General features: G+C 36.0%; 1 protein-coding gene across 1 annotated transcript in view; it reads left to right on the top strand.

Annotated features, from left to right (window-relative positions):
• Positions 1-6,138: 6,138 nt before the first annotated feature.
• Positions 6,139-18,953, top strand: part of LOC103543582 (olfactory receptor 4D10) — a 40,847-nt gene continuing 28,032 nt past the window's right edge. Inside the window, exons 1-2 of the mRNA XM_070606975.1 lie at positions 6,139-6,430; positions 18,416-18,470. The gene's annotated coding sequence lies outside the window, so the exon portion shown is untranslated. The remainder of the gene's footprint in view (positions 6,431-18,415; positions 18,471-18,953) is intronic.

Below are 18,953 nucleotides of genomic sequence, written 5' to 3'. Positions count from 1 at the left end.
ATTTGACATTCAAAAGGAAAGTTCAGAAAGAAGAGCTCCTTCTGTGGTCCCCTGAGCAAAGCAAATCCATGATTTCCTCCAGGGAGAGAAGATTCCCAAATCATTCCAAAGCCATGATTACCTCCTGGTCAGAAGGAAGTAGTGCTATAGGTGGGAGTATTCATAAAGGAATAACACTGATGGGTAGATGTTGTGACAGCTCACATGGATTTATGAAATGCTTAAGCAAAGATAGATGCTAAGCACTCTCATGGGAAACAACTGACTCCCCATTAGGTAGCAGAATTATACCAATCACAGAATGGACAGGCCAAAATTTCTCATTGTTTCTGTTTTTTCATTTTGGGTTTTTTCCAGCTTTGTGGAGGCATAATTGACATGTAACATTGTGAAACTGAAGCTGTACAACATGCTGATTTGATAAACACACATATTGTAATATGATTACCACCACAGCATTAGCTACCACCTCCATCACATCACATAATTAACATTTCCTTTTTGTGGTGCTTGTTGTTTCTCACATAGAGACCTCACAACTTTTTTGCACTTCCCACTCACTCCATTAGAAGCAAAAGAAAGAGTAATGAAAATCATGCAGGTTTACTCAGTGAATCAGAATTTGCTAGTCTCTGTGAAATGAGAATGGTTCTAGGAGAAGGTTTATATAACAATCCAGCTGGTATTTTGATGGGATCTATTGACTTTACTGCACAGTGTCTCCCATTATAGAGCTTAAGCCATAGAAGCTGGCATTCATGTATTAATTGGACACATCAACACGGGGACAAAAATGTTCGCTGGTCTTCAGAAACAGCTGTTCCATGTAGTCATTTAGAGAAACAGACTTCTGTTTCTTCTGTCTTAGCCTCTACCTGTCTCTAGATCCCCAGAATCCTTTCCATTCATCCAGCAAATGGAGAAAGGGAGAGAAGATTAAGAACTATGGAGAGAAAGGGGGCAGAGTGATTATGGGCCAGTCCTGAAAGTAATGTGTATCACTTTCGACCACATTTCACTGGCCATCTCTTAGTCATATGGCCCCAATTAACTGCAAGGGAGTCTGGAGAATGTAATCCTGCTCTGTCCCCAGAAAAAAGAGGAGAACATGAAAAACTATGAACTCTGCTGGTCTTTTCCACAGATATGACTCATTACTAGGAAATCACAATGGGATTAGATGACAAGGACTGAGAGTCTCTAAAAGGATTCACTTAATACATAAAACTGTTTGCTGGAAGTACTACTGGTCCCTTGGAATTCACAGAGAACCAAAGTGAAATGAGAGAGATATGGAGAAAGGAAATGTAATTGAAAAGAAGAGAAAGTTGATCAAGGTAAGCCTAGGAACTAGGATGACAATAGACTAGAAGGACAGGCTCCAAAACATAGAACACTGCAAGAGAGTGTTCAAAGAAGATTGGTCAAGGAGACAACCCTCACTTATCCTCGTACTTTCTACAGGCAAGTTGTAAATAAACATTTAATCATGCAGATGCTCCTGTAGAGATGAGTGTCATCTTCTTTGTTGATTGTTTCTTCGTGTGTTCTATTTTATGCCCATCAATAAAACATTTCCTGAATTATTTTCTAATATTAGGCATACTTGCTCAAGCATAAAACTAAATAAAGATGTACATTTGTCTTTAGCTGCATCCATCTGCAGATCACATGCCCACTTACTCCCTCACTGAATGTTTCCTCTGGCATTACTGTTCTTCAGATCGTGCCTACTTTTCACAAGTATGCCTTTTTCTTATTGCTTTGTTGAATTGACCTTGAGCAAACCTTTGTGACTGGGAAAATTTTAAGTAACCAAAGATCAATACAATCAGAGTTTATGTTCCCAAGTGTAGGACCGTGCAAATGACAGAAACCCAGCAAAAGCTGCCCAGGAAGCTGCCTTGGACTGTTTACACATGCAAAACAACCTGATCACACACAGTGATGAAAAGCAATGGAATTCAGGGCACCATTAAATTTACTTCTCTTTCAATGTGGCACCAAATAATTATTTGGATTAATCTATATTTTTCTCTACGTAGAGCTTTTTCTTAGAGAACTATTAGATATTAAACTGATTATAGTTTATCCTAGAAATGTCCCATATACTTGGTCCTACCATCCCTGATTTTTTTCTATAAAAGGTTGTTTGGTTTTAAACTTTTACAATATTTTTCATAAGCAAATCAATGTATATAAATACACAAACTGACTTGTTTAGGAGTGATCCTGCCATTCTGGACTTATTTGAGAAATTCAAAGAAGGTTTTGGTTGTTGAAGCTTAATTTCTAACATTCTAGGTTAGTCAGCAAAACAGGAACTATATTTAGGCATCCATGAAGCTCCAGTCACAAGACCCTACCCTGGAGGGATCTGAAGAGTTTTCTTGTTCTTATTGTTGTTGCATATCTGGTCTTTCAAGTCTAAAATGGAATGTCATCCACATTGCTCTTATTCAATAAAGTAAACTATTAATTTAGTACTGTATTAGTAACATATTGCTGCATTACAGATGAAGCCAAATCATAGTGGCTTAAAATAACACACATTTCTCAAGTCACAGTTTGTGTGGGATGGGAATCAGGCAAATCTTAGCTAGGTCTTCTGCTTGATAGTCTCTCACAAAGCTATAGTCAAGGCGTCAGCTGGGAGCTGCAGTCTCATCTGAAGGTTCAACTGGTGAAAGACCCACTTCCAGGTTCACTCACATGATTGTTGGTCAGAATCAAGAGCTATCGGTCTGAAGTCTCAGCTCCTTACCAGCTGTTGGCTGGAGGCCTTCCTCAAGTCCTAGACTTGTGAGTCTCTCCAACATGGCAGCCTACTTCATGAAAGGTAACAATCAAAGAAAAAGAGAGTGTGTCAAGAGGATAAAAGCCATAGTCTTTTATAGCCTCATCTTGGAAGTTACATCTTATCACTTTTTCTACATTCTCTTCTAAAGAAGCAAGGCACTAAATCCAATCTACACACAAAGAGAAGGAATTGTGCAAGATTTTGAATATCAGGACAGAGACTGCAAAGTTCTAGAAGTAAACTATTGCAAAAAATCATTGCAAATTATGAAAGAAATGCAAAAGTTATTTATTCAAGATGGGTTACAAAAGACCAAAAGAAGGAAGAGGGCATAAGGGAGAGGGTCATAGATAATTCAAGGAGAATGATAGTGCCTGCTACAAAAAGGAAGTACTTAGTTCTTGAAAATGATAATATCGATTTTAGACATTTTAAGTTAGAGGTGTGCAATATAACCAAGTGAGACTATCCATAGATCTATGGTGAGACAAGGTTTCAAAAATGACATTGGGACTGAGACAAGGGGGAATATGGAATTCATTGCTTTTAGCATCTCTGAAACCAGAGGGTCTAGAACATGGAGGTGCTCAGTAAACATATCACAATTTAATACTTGGTGAATAAATAGTACCACCACAACCTTTGTCTGCCTTTATCCCTTCTTCATGAGAGCAGTTTTGTGGAAAACAGGAGCAAATGCATTTTTCAGTCTTTCTGATGCTTCTGATTACGTATCTTAATAGAATAAAAAGCAAACCGTCTGCCTAGAAAAAAATGGAACGGACTGCTACACGGGGAGCTCTATTCATTTTCCCTCAGCTCCTATCTCCTAAGGAGACAGATTCCTATTTCTCCCCTATGATCTCTTCAAGCAAAGATATCTGCACTTTAAGTACAAGGTTCATGAAAATTCATCTTCTCCTTTACATTAAGGGAATTTCAAAACCAAAACGTACATGTTTGCACACATCTTCCAGTGCATGTTTGACTTCTCAATAACGTTCAAGGGAGCATCACCCCGAATGGAAATTCTGAATACTCAAGCTCAATAATCACATCCAAAAATATTCCCTTTGGTGATTCTTCTACCAGCTCTGGGGCTGACAGACTGGTAGTCATGGCAGGGGAACCTTGCAGCAGTGTGGTAGGACCATGCATAGACAATTAAGCATAGCAGGATGGTGCAGACACAAAGGATCAGCAACCTGGAACACTGACGTTGAGAAAGAACACCAGCAGGAAATTAAGTATATAGAACATAGTCCCTAAAGACTAATTGAAAGCAAGCAGGACACAAATGTGAAATATAACAGAAGTTCTTGGGTGCCCAAGCAATGGGGTAAAGGATAGCACTATGATGTGCATACACACAGTAGACAACAGGGACATCTATCTCAACATAGCAGAGATCCAGCAGCTAGGTCTAGCTTCAATAACAGTTACCCTATGACTACTTATTAAGCATATACTACATACCAAACACTGTTTTTAAACATTCTTCTATATTACTTCTCTTGTGAAAGCAACTTTACAGCTTCTTTTTCATTGATTCACCTATAAAATGCATGGCACAAACTCTAACAATCATTCAGTCTATGTAAAGAGCCTTAGCTTTTAAAGATCTCCATTGCCTTTCACTCCCAATGACTTTGTCCAAGTTGGATGTGACCTAGGACTTATAAAGTCAGACTTTGTAAAGCCCCATTACATTACTAGAGTGATGGCCACAGTCTAGAACTACCTGTCCTACTGTTCATACCACTGCCTCAGGCATAGGTTAGTTTGACAAATTGAAAAAGAAAAGTATTTAATGGCAGGGGCACCTTGCAGCAGTGTGGTATGACCATGCATAGACAATTAAGGATAGAGAATGGCATTATTAAATACTTTTGTTTTTCCTATGTGAAACACTTTATCATTTCCTTTACTACAGTATATTGAATACCCCATAAAACTGCAAGTAGATCTAATTCTCCTTTATATTTTCAGCATCTACAATAGTGTCTGACATGTAAGAAGCTATAAGTAAGTGTTGGCTGAATCTGTGGAATGGAAGGGAATGAATGTATGTAAGAAAATTATTCCAAATTCTACCTAATCTTGGATTTTAGTATTTAAAATTGACTCTATTTCTTGAACTTCTACATGCAGGCCAAAGAAAACGGAAATTATTGAGTCAAAGTGTCTGTGATTTTATATTCAAGACCTTGGCATCTGTGTGTATGTTTATGATATCACAAAATCACGTGTTATGTCCAAAAACATTTGTTGAGACCCATGTACACTATAGAATAGAAACATCACAGGATAAATGAGTGTTTTGTGATATTCATGACAAATGAATGTACAAATTTATTCAAACAGAGTTTCAATAAACCTGTGCTTTGAGTATGTCCAGCTAGACATTTGGGATGCCTGGTAATCATATATGGGAGGATGGCATTCATTTCCTCTCTTTTCCTTCTGGAGCATGGAACCTAGTAAGACTTAGTAAGTAAAATGATTCATTGTGACATAACTATATGCTAATTATTATGATAAGAATAATAATACAAGACCACATTCTTTTATTTTGATTTATTGGGAACAGATAGGTTTCAGAATTTAGAATTTCTAGATTTTAGATTGATAGTGCAGTGTATGTATTGTATATTACATCATTTCTCCCATGGGAAGCATCTGATACCCAAACATTTTAGTATTTCTGTAAGAAAATGTATGAATATTCCCGCAAAAGCAATTTAAAAAATTGTGTATGGCCTCACATTAATTCAGATCAAATTTTACCACAAAATTAGTTCAGGTCAGATAAGATTTTACTACCAAATGGCTTTCTAAAAATCTTTCAGCATTCAGAATTTGGATATTTCAGAATGACTGCCAACAAATACAATAACTGAATAAGAAGGGCTTGTAGTAGGCAGATTAACCCCCGACCAGGATATTCAGATCTTAATCCCCAAAATCTGTGAGTATGTTACATTATATGGCAAAGGAAAAGGAAACTAAGGTTGCAGATGAAATTAAGGTTGCTAATGAGCTGAGCTTTAAATAGGGAGATTATCCTGGATTATCTGGGTGGGCCCAATGTAATCACAAGGGCCCTTAAAAGTGGAAAAGGTAGACAGAAGAGGAGGTCAGGGTAATGCAATGTGAGGAGTACTTGACTTGACTTGGTTGGCTTTAAAGATGGAAGCATTCACAAGCCAAGGAATATGGCCTTTAGAAAGTAGAGAAAGGAAGATAGTGGATCCTGTCCTAGAACCTTCAGAAAGGAATGCAGCCTACTCACAATGCATCTCACAGAACACATCTCCATTGTTAAGTAACACATGAGTGTACCAAGTAATCACTTCCTGCAACATACACATATACACACAAGCACACACTCACACACAAACACTCTTCCAAAGAGAGGCAGAGAAAAAGTAAATAAGTTTTGAAGAGGTGATGTCATCAACATGGGGGAGTGAGCTGTTCCCTTTATCTCACCCACTTAGAACCAAAACTAAATGGACATTCATTGATCAATGGAGAATTCCCGAAACAGTACAACAGGATGTCTGAAAGACCCATGCAGCTATACATCTGAAGATTGAGGGACTACCACCAGGAAGGTCGCAGAGATAGGTGAGTAGTCTCTGGCCACCCAGCAGCCCTTTGCATGTGTACAACTTCTTCCCCTGCTGGAGCACCCATAGTACTGTTGTGGCCCCAAGCGTGGGAGTGCACCACAGTGTGACTGTAGGAACAGGTGATGGCAGGCCTGATCCCCCACGTGATAGGTTTCACATCCAGCAAGAGAGCCCACAGTGCCACCATGGAAGTGGCTTAGGCTCAAAACCAGTAGGAAGCCAAGCACAATGGCTCGTGAGACCAAGGAGGAGACAGTGGTAGATCTACACACCCAGGAGAATGAGCTTCCAGCTGCTGTGAATAACCACAGTACTGCTGTGGACCAGAATGAGGGAGTGCGTCATGGCAGTACTGTGGGAGCAGGTGGTGGCAGCCCTGAACCCCCATGTGATCACCTTATCTTTGGTGGAGGAGCCTACAGGGCCACTGCAATCCCAAGGAATGGCTCGGGATCAGATAGACACAGCTGATGTGGATCACGGCAGGTTCAGAAAACACAGCTCCTCCCTCCCAAGTGGCAGCAGGTGAAATCAGCCACCAGATACTATCAATATGCAAAGGGACAAATCCACCCCATCAAATATTATGTAGAGGTATATATAATCCAGACAAGAAGGAAAAGACAAACACCCAGAAATCAATCCAGAAGACACAGAAACTTACAATCTAAATGACAGAGAATTCAAAATAGCTATCATAAAAAGATTCAATTAGTTACAAGAGAACTCAGAAAACAGATCAATGAAATCAGGAATAAAATTAATGAACAGAGAGAATTCTGCACAAACGAGATTGGAACATTAAAGAAAAAAGCATCAGAAATGTTGGAGATGTAAAACACAATGAACGAGATAAAGAGAAACCTGGAGTCTTTAAACAACAGAGCTGATATTATGGAGGACAGAATTAGCAATTTAGAGGATAAAAATATAGAAATTCCTCAGATGCAGTAGGAGAGACAATGAAGACTAAAAAGAAATGAAGAAATTCTCTGAGAAATATTCAACTCAAGTAGAAAATGCAACATAAGAATTATGGGTATTCAAGAGGGAGAAGAGAGAGAGAATGGAGCAGAGAGCTTGATCAAAGAAATAATAGCTGAGAACTTCTGAAACCTGGGGAAGGAGCTGGAACTACAAGTAAAAGAAGCTATTAAAACTCCTAGTTACATCAATGTAAGAAGACCTCCTCCAAGACATATATTAGTAAAACAGGCAAAAGTCAATGACAAAGAAAAAATACTAAGGGAAGCAAGGAAGAAGAAAACCTACAAAGGAACCCCTATCAAACTTTAAGATTTCTCAGCAGAACTCCTACAGGTTAGGAGAGAGTGGAATGATACATTCAAAATTCTGAAAGACAAAAACTTTCAGCCAAGCACACTCTATCTAGTGAAAATATCCTTCAGATATGATGGAGAAATAAAAACTTTCCCAGATAAACAAAAGCTGAAGGAGTTCATGGCCACAAGACTTCCACTACAAGAAATGATCAAGAAGGCCCTCATATCTAGAAAAAAAAAAAAAAGCACTTACAAAGCCTTGAGGAAGGAGATATAATAGGCAGACAACATCAGAAAATTACAACTCGCTATCAGAACAGATTAGCAAACACTTAATTAGAAAACTAATGATAAAGGGAAGGAAATCATCAAGAATAAACATAATCCCTTCATTTTAACCACAAACTCATAATACAAAATGGGATAAGTTGTGACAACAATAAGTTAGATGGGAAAAAGAAAGGATGGAACCTGCTTGGACTGAGGAGATAAGAGACAATCAGAAAATAGACTCAAGATCTTTTATACAAACTGCATGGTAATCACTAAACAAAAAAATCAGAACAGAGACATAAAGGATGAGTAATGAGAAAATCATCCTGGAGAGCCACTAAACTGAATTGATAGTCTGAAATATACAGAATGAGAAACAGGGGAATACAGAAAAATTGTAAATCAAGTAATAAAATGGCAGAATTAAGCTCTCATCTATCAAAAATCAGTCTAAATATAAATGGATTGAATTCTCCAATCAAAAGACACAGCTTGGTTGGATGGATTAAAAAACAAGACCCAACAGTATGCTGCCTCCAGGAAACACATCTTAGCTCTAAAGACAAACATGAGCTAGAGTGAAGGGATAGAAAATGATATTCCAAGCTAATGGCACACAAAAGAAAGCAGGTGTTGCCCTACTTATGTCAGACAAAGTAGACTTCAAGATAAAAAAGGCAGAGAGACAAAAAGGGGCACTATATAAAGATAAAAGGGAAACTCTAGCAAGAGGACATAACTCTTATAAATATATATGCACCTAACACAGGAGCACCAAAGTACGTAAAGCAACTATTAATTGACCTAAAACAACATATTAAATGCAACATAATAACATTAGGGGACCTGAACACCACACATACACCAGTGGATAGATCATCCATACAGAAATTCCATTAGACGGTGATTAGGCACATATGTGTGATGATGGATTGTAATTAGTCTTTGGGGGGTGAACATGATGTAATCTACACAATAATTGAAATATAGTGATGGACAAGTGAAATTTATATAATGTTATAAACCAATGTTACTGCAATAAGAATGGAAAGCCATAAAAAGATTATAAAATAGAAAAAAGAAAGTCAACAGGGAAATAGTGGAACTAAATGAAAAACTAGACAAGATGGACCTAATAGATATAAAAATAACACTCCATCCAAAATCAGCAGAATACACATACTTCTCAAGTGCACATGGAACATTCTCAAAGATAGACCATATATTTGGAAACACAGTAAACCTCAATAGATTTAAGAAGATTTTCCAACCATATCAACCATAATGGTATGAAATTAGAAATCAACTCCAAGTAAAAAGCTGGGAAAGACACAAATGTGTGGAGACTAAAGAACATGCTACTGAACAACAAATGGATAATTGAAGAAATTAAAGGAGATGTCAAAAAATATCTGGAGACAAATGAAAATGAAAGTACACCATACAAACTCACTTGAGATGCAACAAAAGCAGTTCAAAGAGGGAAATTCATAGCAATACAGGCCCACATTAACAAACAAGAAAAATCTCAAATAAATAATCATAAACTATACCTAACAGAACTAGAAAAAGAAGAACAAACAAATCCCAAAGTCATAAAGATGAAAATGACAAAAGTTAGAGCAAGAACAATTGAGATTGAAACCAAAAACACAATAGAAAGGATCAATGAAACTAAGAGTTGGTTCCTTGAGGAGATAAATAAAACTGACAAATCTGTAGCAAGACTCACTAAGAAAAAAAGAGAGAAGGCTCAAATAAATAAAATTAAAAATTAAAGAGGAGAAATTACAATGGATACCGCAGAAATACAAAGGATTATAAGAGAATACTATGAAACTATGTACCAACAAATTGGATAACATAGAAGACATGAATAAATTCTTACACTCATACTTCCTCCAAAACTGAACCAAGAATAAATAGAGAATCTGAATAGACCAATCACAAGCAAAGAGATAGAAACAGCAATCAAAAAAATGCCAAAAAATAAAAGTCCAGGACCACATGGCTTCTCTGGAGAATTCTATCAAACATTCAAAGAAGATTTAGTACCTAGCCTTCTCAAATTATTTCAAATAATTGAAGAAGACTGAACACTTCGTAACACATTTTACAAGGCCAACATCACCCTGATCCCAAAGCCAGAGAAGGACAACACAAAGAAAGAAAATTACAGGCCAATATCACTGATGAACATAGACACAAAAAGTCTCAACTAAATAATGACAAACCAAAAACAGCAATACATTAAAAGGATCATAGACCATGATGAGGTTGAATTTATACCAGGGACATAGGCATTGTTCAACATCTGCAGATCAGTCAATGTGATACACCACATTAACAAAATGAGGAATAAAAATCACATGATCATCTCAATAGTTGCAGAGAAAGCATTTGACAAGATCCAACATCCATTTATGATTTAAAAAAAAACACTCTCAACAAAATGGATATAGAAGGAAAGTACTTCAACATAATAAAGGCCATATATGACAAACCCACAGCCAACATCAAACTCTGCTGAAAAAATGAATACTATCCCTCTGAGAACAGGAACAAGACAAGCGTGCCCACTCTCACCACTCTTATTCAACATAGTACCGGAGGGTTTGGCCAGAGCAACTAGGCAAGAAAAAGAAATGAAAGGTATCCACACTGGAAAGAGAGAAGTGAAACTCTTGCTGTTTGCAGATGACATGATTTTATATATAGGAAACTCTAAAGAATCTATCAGAAAACTATTCAAAATAATCAACAACTAGAGCAAAGTTGCAGGGTACAAAATCAGTTTATGAAAACCAGTGCATTTCTATATTCTAATAATGAACTAACACACAGAGAACTCATGAATGCAATCCCATTTACAATCGCAACAAAAAGAGTAAAATATCTAGGAATAAATTTAACCAAGGAGGTGAAAGACCTATACACTGAGAATTATAAGACATTATTGAAAGAAATCAATGATGACATAAAGAAATGCAATGATAGTCCACGCACATGGATCAAGAATAAACATGGTTAAAATGTCGATATTACCTAAAGCAATATACAGATTCAATGCAATACCAATCAGAACCCCAATGACATTCTTCATGGAAATAGAATAAAGGATCCTAAAATTCATATGGAGGAACAAAAGACCCAGAATAGCTAAAGCAATCCTTAGAAAAAAGCACAAAGCTGGAGACATCACAATCCCTGACTTCAAAATTCACTACAAAACTATAGTAATCAAAACAGCATAGCACCAGTACAAAAACAGACACAAGATCAATGGAACAGAATTGAAAGTGCAGAAATAAAACCACACTTCTATGCACAGCTGATCTTTGACAAAGGAGCTAAGAACATATAATGGAGAAAGGAAATTCTCTTCAACAAATGGCGTTGGGAAAACTGGACAGCCACATACCAAAGAATGAAAGTAGACCATTACTTTTACACTGGTCTCTAGGTAAAAATTAACTCAAAGTGGATTAAAGACTTGAAAGTAAGACATGAAACCATAAAACTCCTAGAAGAAAACATAGGCAGTACACTCTTTGACATCCGTCTTAGAAGTACCTTTTCGAATACTGTGTCTAATCGGGGAGGGGAAACAAAAGAAAAAAACAAACAAACGGTACTTCATCAGACTGAAGAAGTTCTGAAAGGCAAAGGAAACCATGAACAAAAAGAAAAGACAACCCACCAACTGGGAGAAAATATTTGCAAATCGTATGTCTGACAAGTGGTTAATCTCTAAAATATATAAAGAACTCAAACAACTCAACAACACCACCAAAAATCCCAATCAAAAAATGGGCAGAGCATATGAACAGACATTTTCCAAACAAGATGTACAATGGCCTAACAGGAATATGAAAAGATGTTCAACATCGCTAGTCATCAGGGAAATGCAATCAAAACTACAATGACATATCGCCTTACACCTGTTAGAATGGCTACAATTACCAAGACAAAAAACAGCAAATGTTGGAGAGATTGTGGAGAAAAGGGGACCCTCACACACTGCTGATGGGAATGCAAACTGGTGCAGCCACTACAGAAAATGGTATAGAGACATCTCAAAAAATTTAAACAATAGAAATGCCATAAGACCCAGTTATCCCACAACTGGATATTTATCCAACAAACTTGAAATCAACAATTCAAAGCAACTTATGCACCCCTATGTTCATTTCAGAATTATTCACAATAGCCAAGATGTGGAAGTAACCCAAGTGCCCTTCTACGGAAGAATGAATAAAGAAGATGCGGTGTATATATATATATAGATAGATGTGGTGTGTGGGTATATATATATATAATGGAATACTACTCGGCCATAAAAAAGACAAAATCATCCCATTTACAACAAAAATGGATGGAAGTTGAGGGTATTATGTTAAGCAAAATAAGCCAGACAGAAAAAGATAAGCACCGTATGATTTCACTTATATGTGGAAGATGAAAAAAAAACAAAGACAAAGAGAATAGTTTAGTGGTTACCAGAGAGGAAGGGGTTTTGGGGTGGGCATATTGGGTAAAGGGCCACATATATATGGTGAGTGACAAATAATAATGTACAACTGAAATTTCTCAATGTTATAAACTATTATGACCTCAATAAAATTTTTAAAAGAAACATAAAAAAACAAAAAAAAAAGGAAACAAGTGTTATTTTGTCAAGCACATGTTTTAGGAACACGTAAGACTGCAATCAACTCACTAGTACAAAACAGATGTTTTTATAATCAAATTCTGATCATTGACAACACATTACATTTTTTATGTGCAGTTCATCATTTTCTTGGTATTAAAAGAAAGTTTGAAAATCCTATTTTTCTTCACTGTAGGGGAGCAAAGATGCTACTGCTACAATTCCTTATTTTGGAAGCCATGAAAATACTTATCTTATGGGAACCTGATAAGATACTCCCTTCTAGACACCCTCCTTTTTTTCCCAATGATCCAGGCACATTCAAGAGTTACACTTTTCTGATTGAACATGAAAACAAATGCACTCTACGGACTCACAGCCAACTAAAAAAGAGAAGTAAAGTCTCAGTTCATAGAAATGTAATTTTTAAAATTTACTGGATAGAATGGAGCATCTAATTTTCATGGAATTTAGGTTATGAAAATGGACTAAAAGGAAGGGAAAACAATCTTAACAGATCAATAATTATAAAAGAATTGAAAAGGTTGTCAAAGACAGACCATTTAAAAAGGCATCAGGCTCAAATTTGTTGTGGGTGATTTCCAATAAATATTTAAGGAGCCAGTAACTTTCAATTTTCTTACGAATTTTAGAAAGCTCTTAATACTATATATGGACAGCATAACTATATCTGCAAGCTAGATGTTAGCATCAAATATACCTAATAATATCACACATCTAATAAATGTACACACAAAAATCACATCTTTGAACAAAGACATAAAGATCTTATACAATATTAACAAATTACATAGCAATGAAATACAGCAATGTCAAATAATTACTGAGAAGTGTTTATTCCAGAAATTCAAAAAGAAATAATGCTGAATATTAATATTATCATTATATTAATATTCAGCAGTAATATTGTTCCCAAAATAACAGATTAAAAGGATAAACAATGTGATTATCTAAGTGTTGCAGAAGATATTCAATACAATTTAACCCACATCCTTGTGGAAAAAAAGCACCTAACAGCTCAGGAACTGAAGAAAAAACATATCTTGATAAAGAACATCTTTATTCTTTATCAAATAAGATAGAGAAGATAAGGAATAAAGATAAAGAATATCTACAAGAACCATATAGTAAACATTATACCTAATGATTAAAGATTAAAATAATTTCCATTATTATCCATGACTACACATTGATGCACATCATCACCACTAATATTAATCTTTAAACTTGAATTCACTTACACTTCAAAAACACAAGAAAAAAATAAGAAAGTATATAAGTTTTGGAAAGCTGGAGGAAAAAGTTATTCCCAGTTATTGAAAAGATGTTCTCTAAATAATATAAAGGAATTCACTGAAAAACTATTGATGATATTAAAAGAATTCAATTAGGCGCTCACACATTAAATCAAATTGCATACATCATTGGTTTCCTACACACCACTGATATCCACGGAGAAAATGTAATAGAGCTATTTCAGGCAATATGAAAGACCACATATACTGAAATAAAGTCCTGATTTAAACACTCACACACAATAGAAGTGCTTCTAGCAAACATCCACTTAAGTGTATGTCAAGACTCACAGGAAAGGAAGGGAAAGGCTCAGGACCAAAAGTAGATAGAGGGCAGGAAACCAGAAAATTGAATACTCCTCCATCAGTGAAAGGGTAAACTGGAAAAAAAAATCCACCGACCAGCAAAGAAGATAAGAGTAAAACTTATCTGCCTCAATCTGGGCTTTGAGTGGAATAAAGATAATCTCTTCTGACAATTGAAAACCCTGGTGCGAGTTTGGGGTTCAATTTTGTAATGGCTACATGGAATGGGAAGCCCCAAAGTGAAAAATTAACTAAGAGTGATGCAGTGTTAGTAATGCCCTATGATGCCCAAAAGAAACAAATATTTGCCCTCTCTGAAGGAATGCACGCTGAACCCAAGCCTTCCAAGATTTACACATAAATAGCTCAGCATAAATTCATAATTCAAAATAGCAAAAAGCATGAAGAAACAAGTCCTTATTAGCAAGAATCAAAAGACACAACCAAAACACAATCAGGCTCTCAAGGACTTTGACTACTGGAATAATCAGATATATAATATAATATAAATATTAAAGCTAAAAGAAAAAAATTTAAAGGAGATATTTTAAAAACATGAGCAAGAAACAAGGTGATAAAAGAAAAGAAGGAGATTTGTAAAAAGATAAAACAGAACTTCTAGGAATGAAAACTATAAAGAACTGAAGAAACTCCCAGAAATGGATCACATACGTGATGGAATACATGATAGAATACCTGAGAACGGTGGTTAGGAGACATGGAAAAGAAAACAAACTAGTTCAATTAATGATATATGTGACATGAGTTTCAGGAAGAAAAAATGAGGAGGAAGAGTCACTATTTTATGAGATATAACTGAGAAATTTCCACAACTAATGAAAAATACAAATTCTCAGATTCACAACATATCATGACAGAATACATAAAAAGTAATCCACATATACTCATATTGTAGCAAAATTGAAAATCATCAAAGACAAAAAGTTAATCATCTCTATACACTAACAATGAACTATGAGAAAAAGAAATTAATAAAACAATGTCACTTACAATTGCAGCAAAGGAATAGCATACCTAGAAAGAAATTTAACCAAGGAGATGAAAGATCTGTTCACTGAAAACCATAAGACACTGATGAAAGAAATTGAAGAAGATATATATAAATGCAAAGATATTCCATGCTCATGGATTAGAAGAATTAATATTGTAAAAGGTCCATGCTACTCAAAGACATCTACAAATTCAATGCAATCCCTATCAAAATTCCAATAGCATTTTTCACAGAAATAGAAAAGGCAATCCTGAGAAAGAAGAACAAAGCTGGAGGCATCACACTTATGATTTCAAACTATATACTACAAAACAGTAGAATTCTGGCATAAAAACATACATACAGACCAATGGAACAGAATCAAGAGCCCAGAAATAAACTCATGCATATACAGTCAGTTAATTTACAACAAAGCAGCCAAGAATATACAATGGAGAAACGATACTTTCTTCAATAAATGATCCTGGGAAAACTGGATAACGACATACATAATAAAGAAATCAGCCCTCTATCTTACACAACTCACAAAAATTACTTGAAATGGATTAAAGATTTAAACATAAGACCTGAAACCATGAAGCTCCCAGAAGAAGAAACAGTGGAAAAGCTCCCTGACATTGGTCTTGCCAACAATTATTTGGATATGATAACAAAAGCACAGGCAACAAAAGCAAAAATAATAAATGACACCACATCAAACTAAAATCTTCTGCACAACCAAAGAAACAATCAACAAATGAAAAGACTAGCTACAGAAAGGGAAAAAATATTTGCAAATTACATATCAGATAAAATATGTAAAGAACTAATAAACTCAATATCAAAAAAATACACAATCAGATTCAAAAAGGGACAGAGGAACTGAATATTATTTCAAACAAGACATTCAAATTTAATAGGCACATGCAAAGGTCCTCAACATCACTAAGCATGAGAGAAATGCAAATCGAAACCACAATGAGATATCACTTCACACCTGTTTGAATGGTTATCATCAAAAAGACAAGAGATAACAAGTGTTGATGAGGACGTGGAGGAAAGAAAACCCTTGTGCACTGTTAGTAGAAATATACGTTGGCACAGCCACTATGGGAAACACTATAGAGGTTTCTGAAAAAAATAAAAATAGGACTACCATATGATCCAGCAATCCCATCTCTGGGTATATGTCCAAAGGAAATGAAATTAAAGATCCTGAAGAGGTATCAGCACTTCTATGATCATTGCAGCATTATTCACAATATCCAAGATATAATAACAATCTATATGTCCATCAATGGATAGATGGATAAAGAAGATGTAGTCAGTCATAAAAAATAGAAAATCCTTCCATTTGCAACAACATGGATAGACCTTGAGGGCATTATGCAAAGTAAACGAAATCAGATAAAGACAAATACTGTATGACCACATATATACATGGAATCTAAAAATCTGAACTCATAGGAACAGAGTAGAGGGAATGGAAGTTACTAGGTCCTGGGGAGTGGGAGAAGTGAGGAGATGTTGGTCAAAGTATACAAACTCAGGTTATAAGATGAGTAAGTTTTCAAGATCTAATGTACAGATAGTGATTATAGTTAACACTGTGGTAACAATACTTGAAAGTTGCTAAGAGAGTATATCTTAAATGATCTCACCACCAAAAAGAACAGTGAGGTGATGAAAGTGTTAGCTAACACTAAGATGATAATCATTTTCCATTTAAAAATGTACCAAATCAGGGCATCCAGTGATGCAGTGGTAAACTTTGAACGCTCTGCTTGGGCAGCCTGGAGTTTGCAGGTTCAGATCCCGGGTGCAGACCTACACACAGCTCATCAAGCCATACTGTAGAGGCATCCTGTTTACAAAACAGAGGAGGATTGGCACAAATGCTAGCTCAGCAACAATCTTCCTCAAGCAAAATGAGAGGATTGGCAGATGTTAGCTCAGGTCCAATCTTCTTCGCACACAAAAATGTATTAAATCAACACATTGTATACCTTAAACACACTCAATGATATATGCCAATTATATCTCAGTAAAGCTGGGGGGAGAAGGAATTACCCACCTAAAACACACAACGTGTTTCAAGCAGTTTTAAATCTGTGTAGACTAGTTTAATGTACTAAAACAAGATGGAAAAGCAGGTAAATCCAAACCCATCAGCATTCTGCAAACAGTGGAAGTGCATTCTACATAGGATCAAACCATTCAATAATCTGAGTTAATCTTAAATAACTATTGTGATTTTGTAGACAGCTTTACTAACATACTTATCTAGCGGTAATCCAAATTGAGAGATTCCATATGAGTAAAGTGTTGGAAAACAGGAAAAATGTGCACTCCCCAAAGTCATCTAAGTCATGTTTCTCTACATGTGGAGACTTAGTAGCAACATCAGGGGACTATAACAATTCTGTGTGTAATTAGAAACTGGAGTGGTAGCAAAGGATTTGAGGTCCAGTTCTCTACTATTTTTTTGGCAATCTAATTGAAGCTCATTTATATATAGTGTCCTTTGAGCCTCACAAGCCATGAAAACTGGACCCTGGTACTCTCAGGCACAGCATGTGGCATGTTTTAACAAAGTTCTGATTCAGCTATGGATAAGCAGATAGATTTCCTCTACTGACTCTAAGTAGTTTGGATACTAATCAAAATGTGTCCGTCTGTGTGTGTGTATGTGTGTTTACACATGTGCATGTCTCAGTAACTTCCTAATAACTCCCGATGAAACTTCATCATCAAAAGCTGAATCAGGCACTTGACTTTTGCTTCCTTGTCCAATATTATTCCCTTTGCAATTCTTATATTAAGCCTGAGGCTGAGGGATTTGCACATAAGACAGGGACACCGGAAGTTCAAGAAGATGTGATTCTTTGAATCTGCCCTTTCTCTCCTGAGAGAAGAATAAAGACACTAAGATATCTAGTCTTCCAAAAGGCTCTACCTTCAGAAACAATATTTTCCAAATTAACATTACCAGTGTTCTGTTCTGCTCTGTACGTACTAACATACAATCAGCAGTTGGAGTTTCAGAATCAAAGGTATTAGGTAAAGATGTTAAGCTTTAGCTAAAGTTAAAGTTATGGATAGTGACATTGAGATGTCGTTATTGATTACACATAAATAGTTTGACTTTGATATTTTCCAGGTATATTAAATGCTTCAGAGACAAGATGATCTTCTCAGTGACAGAAACAACAAAGGTGGGTGTTAACTATTGGAAGAGAGGTGATGTGTTAAGAGGGATTCAGAAATGTGGTCCATTCAGTGTGAGAGAAGGCATCACCCATTTGCTATGATCCTTTGAGTTGCTTATTGATGAGGCAGCCTCAGTCTAAGGTCAACATTTATTGGTTTTCTGGAGCCCCTTTCTGTGAAATTCTTATCTTCAAACAGGCTTTACCAAATACTCTTGTTATGCAAAATTAGACCCCATATAAATAAGATTGAAGGGGGAAACAAAACACTGTTCCTTCCATCCTTTTTTCCATCTTCCCCTTTGTTTCAGCCAAACATAGATGCATAACATATTCCATGTGAAAAAAAAGAATAACATTAATACTTCCTAAAGGATGGTGGTGAAAATTCAATAAATCAGCATTTCATAATTATTCACACACAGTAAACACTCAAAAAGTAGTAGCTTTTGTTACTGCTGGAAGTCATATCTCCTAGGTTCGCTCCTA

Source organism: Equus przewalskii, unplaced genomic scaffold, assembly GCF_037783145.1.
Source record: "Equus przewalskii isolate Varuska unplaced genomic scaffold, EquPr2 contig_R2027, whole genome shotgun sequence".
NCBI lineage: Eukaryota > Metazoa > Chordata > Mammalia > Perissodactyla > Equidae > Equus > Equus przewalskii.
Note: the sequence above shows the minus strand (reverse complement) of the source record. Positions and strands in the feature narration are given on the sequence as shown.